Below are 7,130 nucleotides of genomic sequence, written 5' to 3' on the forward strand. Positions count from 1 at the left end.
ACGGTAAAGACTTTGTGCAGTTCGAGGTTAAAAGGCGCGTTGCTTTTTCGGGGTAAATGGTAGCAAATGTGGACGGGATGGGGGTTCGGAGCTGAGATTAATGAGTCCATCGCTAGGTGGACTCGGGTGGTCTCCTGGAGACCCTGGACGTGGGGCAGGAGACGCAACCGGGTCCTCGTCCAAGGAAAAGTCGATGGTCTCCTTTAAAACAGCGCTCTTTCATGCGAACGAAAAGGGTGTAAAACAGAGTAAAGACTCGGTAAAAATCCTCTATTCCCTCTCAAGCGCTTTGCAGGAACAGAATTGCGTTGGGATGAAAAGCTCCACTTGGGTCGCTTGGATTCACAATAAAGCTGAATGTCCCCTCCCGGGTTCATGATCTTGAATAAATTTACCAGCATCTAAACTTCACATCTGCTATTTATTATTTCAAAAAAGCCTGAGGAATAGGAAAAAGGGGGAAAAAAAATAAAGACAATTTCTGTCGTTTTGGGAATTCCTTTAAAAAGTCCTCAGTGCTGTACCGCTCACACTTCGATGCCCAAACCGAAAGACCTTAAATTCACTCAGAACTTAAAACTTCAACCTCCCGTGGATTTTGACACGTAGCTGTATTTTAGCCACAATGAATGTAACTCGCAAAAATCCGAACAAAACACGAGCGCAAAACTTCGGGAAACGTCCATACAAAGTGGATAAAAAGACAACGTAGTGATAAATAAATATCACTTTTGAAAATGCTGCAAAACAAATTCCGTAGGACGGTTTAACAACTGATTTTATGTTATAATAAAAGGTGCGGCGCAGGTCACGAGACTGCACGTCGGGGCGTTTAACACGTTCGTGTCGGTTGCGTTTTTTTTTACATTGAGAGGTAAATAAATTATAAATGATACATTAATAAATGATGCACATATCAAGAGAAATATGTTTTTTTTCTGCTATTGCTCTGTGTAAAATAGAGACAGTGTCCACGCATGCAGATCATGTGACTGTCGCGCGGCGCAGTCTGGAGACCCCCCCCCCGACCCCCACGCAAGACCCCACTACCCCCAGAACTCGAAAAAATAAAATTAAAGAAAAAAAAAAAAAATGAGTCACAGCTGGAGGGCTGCGCGGTGCGTCCAGTGCTTCGATTTTATTATTATTTACAGTAAGCAAAACATGCATAAAAATAATGATTACAGACTAATTACATAAACAACACAAGTTTATGTTCCTCTGAACATGTTTCAGTTTTTGCGGCGCCCCGGTTCAACATTCCTGAGCCCCAGCTCTTCATGGATATGCGAGTTCTGTTCTGAAATCACTGCAAAATTGCCCATGATTTTCACCGTGATAAACGTACAACGGAAACACTGCGCGGGCAAAACTCGTTCGCCTTTGCAAGAAACAAAACAAATACATAAATAAATAAAACACGTGGTTCGTACCCCGTAAAGACAGGTTTAACGCCTCTGCACAAAATATTACAATTACAGTATTACATCAGTGTTAAAACACATTTTTATTTTCTAAAAGTACAACACACGAGAACTGCACAGTAGTTCCAACTGGCTGCTCCTTTGTCCGTTTTTCAAATCTGTTATATTATAATATATTACACTACTGTTATTACATTGTACTAACCGCATTTGTACGTCTTAAAAACATTGTAAAATACCGTTTAAAAATGTCCTTAATTTCCAAACAACATTTTTCTTGTTTTTGCGTAGAACAGAACGTGCTTTCATAAGACAAATAATTGCCAATTCATTCAGGCTCGTGGAGTCCAGTATTTTCACAGTGCTTTACCATGTTCGAAAAACGTATTAAATATTTTGGAGCAAAATACGAAAGTGACGATTTTTTTTTTTTTTTGCAACATTGTAACGTAATTAAACTTTTGTCTCTATTTTTCAAAAGGGCAGAAACGACGATGATGATGTTGAGATGAACGCAGAGCTGGACTGGTTTCACCCACAAATGTAAAAACTGTGAGCTCGTGCAATATTAATAATTCACGGGAGCTCGGATTTGATCAATTTCACAATAATAGAAGAACAAGTGGAGTGAAACACGAACGTTTTTACAAAGTGTGTGTTTCGGCGCAGCTCCGCGCGCACAAAATGCCAGGTTTGGCGTCAATATTTCATGTCGAGGCCCTATTTCAGGTCATAGTAACATTTCCTCATTTAGCGTAACCACATCTAACAGTAAAATTAGCACTGAACACGTGTGTTTGATTTCCCTCACCCTAAAAAGAAATAAAACCGACCTTTTGCTGACAATTGTAAAAAAAAAACCAACCGTAATCTGCGTCACTTCCAATGAAACGGACACTATATTATTTTCGTTTTCCTTCATAACGCGATTATTCAGACACTGTATGTATAAAAACTTTACAAAGTGCCGCACGTCTCATTCGTCCCTCATAAATTTGCGCGCAAAGGGGGCCTTTTAAGCCATTAATATCGACGGAAAAGGCTTGTTTATTTGGAAAAAAAATACCATGTTATGACTGCAGCGCAAAGGCGCAAACCGGCTCTTTGAAAATAACTCACGTGTCATTTCTCATCAGAACTTTCCAGAAAAGTGCGGCTCGAGCTACGGGGGGCCTGCAGCGAGTGCGAACGCAGCGGCCTTGGAGTCGCCCTCCCCCGGCAAGGTGGGCCGAGCGCATGCTGGAGGTAAAAAAAGAAGAAGAAGCTCTCGGGGTCCTGACGGGAATCACGGAGCTCTCTACATAATAATAATAATAATAATAATAATAATAATAATAATAATAAGAAGAAGAAGAACAACAACTCTCTCCTCGGCCCACCTTGTCCCGCACAATCTCCGCTCCGTCGCTGCGCGTTTCTCTCGGCGCCGCGCGCGCCTCGATCCTCCTCCTCCTCAGCCGCTGGTCTCCGCGCGGTCCGCTCGGTCCCTCGAAAGTGGGCGACACGTGAAAGACGCGTTAGAACAGCCGAACCCGCGGCCGGTGTGTGTCCGCCGGGCAGCACGTGGCTCCCGTGTCTGCTGGAGGTCGCCGCCACTCCACCCCCCCCTCTCCCCCACCTCTTCCGTCACCCCAGTCCGGAGCCTTCGGATCTCTGGAGGAGCGGCGCGTATTAAAAACGATGCAAATCATGATCTCGTGCAAAACAGCACGACGGTGTCCAGAAGTGGCGACCCCTCCGCCGCGGTTGAATATTTTAAAAATGGTGTCATACACCCCCCCACTCACACACTCACACATTACACACACACACGCTACTCCCCCCCCCCCCCCCCCGGAACGGTCGAAGAAGTCCTCCAGAAATGACTAATAACATAATCAAATTTCACGTACAAAAGTGCTGTGCGTGGAGAAGAGCGCGACGCGCCTCGTGCCAAGACGCGCACGTCGGGTGCGTATCGTGTTCTAGGGGCTTTTCTGCTGAATAAAGCGCTCGGATTCCCAAGAGCCCGGGTGCGATCCTCCCCCCCCCACCTCCCCCCTCCAGCGATGAAGCGGCTCTCCTCCAACACGCCTTTCCTGCAAGCCTCCATGAGGAGCGGCGCGCAAATCCCCGTCCTCCGCACCGTGCGCGCACCGTCCCCACCGAAGACCCCGCGTCACGCGCTTTCCCGGCTTCTCATTCCAGCCGAAGAAGCCATGCGCTCTGCTTCGGCGCGGATTCCCGGTGGCGCGCGAGGCGGCCGTTGAAATGGGGAAGGAGCCCTCCTCCCCCCACTAGAGGGGAGGCGGGGGGGAGGGTGGTGGGGTCGCCATCTGATGGGAGCTGGAGGTATTCCCAGGCCCACAGAGGTGAAGCCCTCACCACAAGATCCCACCAAACCCGCCTGGGGTTTAAGGAGGATCTGCGTAGTTATGCAGGAGGTTGCGGCCTCTCCTGACCCAGGCGTGTTTGGCGAGGGAGAACTGTCGGCCACCGAATATTTACAGAGACGTTCGGTCCGGTCGTTGCGGTCCGGCCATAGAGTTTGCCGCACGGCTTCGAAAAGACAGTGCTGGGCTCCTGAGGGATGTTCTACTCTGCGAAGCTGCCGGATCATCCCTCTGGTGTGCAGAAGAACCGAGTCTCCTCCCAACTTCCATTTGCCGAGGACATGGACCCAGCCGCAGGAAGAGTTTTGTTGATCAGCACGACCGGTTTTGGAGGGAAAATATTTCCACCTTAAATGGAAACCCCCACCCCCGCTCTGGGTCCTCTGGTGGTACTAAACCAATCAGAGGCGTTTCTGCTCTCCAAAGTGGCTAAAAAAAAAAAAAACCTGTGTTTCCAGTGTTGGGGTAGATGTTCGTGGGGCTGTGAGATCAGTTTAGAGGCTACGGAATGAGCTGAACGGGGCAAATGCAGGAGCAACCGGATGTCCCATCTGCAATTAGAACTTTGAAACGGCCAACAACGTGAAGCAGAGTCGGATGAACCCATCTATAAACCCTCGATGGGAGACGTGAGCTCCTGGCTGGGGGGGGGAAGTGAGCTAGAAAAGGCGTATGAAGCAAATGGCTTCTCGTTTAGCCAACACATTATCCAACCACACCCTATAGAACAACAGGTTTATTTGCAAGCAAAATATCCTCCCCCCCCCCCCCCCCCCCCACAGTACTTACGCAGCCAAGATGGGAGCAGGATGTCTCTTTGTCTTCATGCAAATAGCCTTTAAACCTGGATGAATGGCCAAGTCTATAAGAAAGTGATGATTTGACGCTCGAGATTATCTCCCGTCTATCCTCTTGTGTTTTATAAGCCGGTTTAGGAAACCTTGCTTGCTTGCGATCGCATGACGACCGACACCAGGAGACGGATTCTTTCCGGTGCCGGTACTTTGCTGCTGGGAATCAAGCAAGAGCTTGGTGTGGAAAACAGGACGACCGAGAAGGTTTGCACGATTCCTTGATCGGGTGAGAAGACTTTGGTGCAAAATGCAAGAGACGTGTAGGTATTTACACAAAAATGTCATCTTCTGCAGTTCATCGCATCCCGGACTATTTATTTGCTGCGCTCGTCTTGCGATTCACCTGGATGCGTCAGCAGTGCAACCCGAGGACCTTCAGGGAAAAGTGTCTGCAGCCTATTCGGGACAAACACCTCTCCTGAAGCCTTTTCAGGTGCCGCTGCTCCACCGGCTCCAAATTCATCTTCTTCCTCTCGCCGGCCTCATCTATGTGTTCTTCTCACGGAGCCGTACGCTCCAACAAGGTGCACCGTCCAGCAGCTTCAGATTGCAGGACAATGTCTGGCTTTAGAGACGTCTTTGCAGACCCGCGTCGCCTCTCCCTCAGTTGACCATCAGTCGTCAGTCATGTGCCGTCACCAGAAGCCCCGAATTTGAGTCAAAGTAAATGGACACGGTTTGACACAGTGTAAAATAATAATAATACTAAGAAAAATAACAATAATAAAAAAGCACAATTGCCTGCTGCCCAAAATGACACGTTTGACGTGAGCTTGTTAAGGGGAAACTTTGGAAATCTGAACCGCGATCGAACACGGTTACGGTTATGGCCCTGGACAAAACTGTGTGCTAAGCAAGTTAACCGGTGGACTCATTTTTGGGATTGATTATCACATTGTCCCACAAAACCCTGGTTGTGATCAAAGTACCGTGTCTGTCAGATGCCCAGATTGCCTCATAAATTGCTTCATAAGACTCTGACCGTGAGCTATCCAATAAATAAATTGATAGTTGGCCATTTCTATCGTATCAATTTATTAGCACGTAACGACCAGGGGACAACGGGCAAGAGAAGGATGTACACCAGCGTTTACCAGGGGTGGGGTAACAAGCCATTTTCTGTTCCCAGCGGCACCGAACTGCAACGGCAATCCAGATATTACCTTGGGCAGTAAACTTTTATCTGCCGTCGGTGTTGCCGAGATGCGTCGTCGAGATGCGGCGGGCGGAGTGGGGGCGGGGGTCTCTTGGCAGGTCTGTAAAACTCATGCGTCAGGCTGGAGGAGTGTGTGTCCCCCCTCCCCAGTCGCACCGCTCCCGCGTGAAATACCGCCCATCCGTTTCACGTCCACGATAGTGGAGGCCGTTCGGGTGTAAAATTAATCTCAAAGAGAGGCCACCTGTTACGGTGAACAGTAGGGCGGGTAGTTACCGCAGTGGAGGAGGGGGCACGTATACCCCGGCGGACAATAATTTCATCGCGGCAGAAGAGCTTTTAATGGGGCTCCTCATGTAAAATACCTATACATGTCATATAAACTTTTCTCTGTAAATCTAATGCGTCTGTTGATGGGCAAAATTATGGGGAGTTAAGAGAGGTCTTCATGAAGCCAACGTTTAACTGAGGAATGGGTAAACAAATAAATAGGAACATGGGATGGGGGTGGTTGGCGTTGTAAATCTGAGTGTATAGCTGGTTGCGTCAAAACCGAAAGGCTCTTCTACCAACGGGAACCCAACACCCCGAGTCTTGTGACTCGCAGACGATGGGAGGGAGTCGGTTCTTCACATGGCCTGGAGAGAAGACGTCCTCATGACGATGAGTGGCACCACGCCCAACACACGAGTCACAACCTATGCCAGCCAGAACATACCATCTTCTGAAGGGTACTAGTGCCTGAGGTCTTCTCTCGAAGAGCTGGGGAGGACACCTACCTATGTAGGTGCACCGGCAGCTTCGCTTCTGCTCCTTCATACCTGCCTCTCCCTTTTCCCTCAGGCTGATGTGACACCACTCCTCCGCTTTAAAACGTTCATTGTTTTCCCGCTTGACCCTTGAAATCGAATCACTGGTCTTGGGACCGTAGCTTATGGAATCGGGTGAAGACCCGGTCATCTCGTGCTACCAGCGGACTCAAAGGGAGATGCCCAAGGCTGCGAGATGGAGCCTTAGATTAAAAAAAGGAGGGGAAAAAAGAAGGAATGGAAAGATGGGCGATAGCACCAGAGAGAGTCGTCTCTTTGTCGGCATGTCGGCATCGCCACGCAGTTCCTCCGCGACCCTCGGCCTGGCAGCTGGATCCCAAGCGACCTCATAAGCTCTTTCTTGTGGCAAACAAGAGGCGATGCGAGGACCCACGTGACGCCGCTGCAGACGCATAAGAAGCAGAACTCTTACGGCGGGGGGGCGAACTGTCGTGATATAGGGTGGGGGGTTATTCGGACTGATGTGCGTCAGGAGCGAAGGGGCTCCACAATAC

General features: G+C 48.8%; 1 long non-coding RNA gene across 1 annotated transcript; it reads right to left on the minus strand.

The window, feature by feature from the left end:
* Window positions 1-1,118: 1,118 nt before the first annotated feature.
* Window positions 1,119-4,213, minus strand: LOC114910163 (uncharacterized). Its single transcript, XR_003797539.1, has 3 exons — window positions 3,317-4,213; window positions 2,804-2,911; window positions 1,119-2,663 (listed from the first exon to the last, which is right to left on the minus strand). It is a non-coding gene; the product is annotated as an uncharacterized LOC114910163 (long non-coding RNA).
* Between the last annotated feature and the right edge of the window lie 2,917 nt (window positions 4,214-7,130).

The sequence above is a fragment of the Scleropages formosus genome, chromosome 3, assembly GCF_900964775.1.
Source record: "Scleropages formosus chromosome 3, fSclFor1.1, whole genome shotgun sequence".
NCBI lineage: Eukaryota > Metazoa > Chordata > Actinopteri > Osteoglossiformes > Osteoglossidae > Scleropages > Scleropages formosus.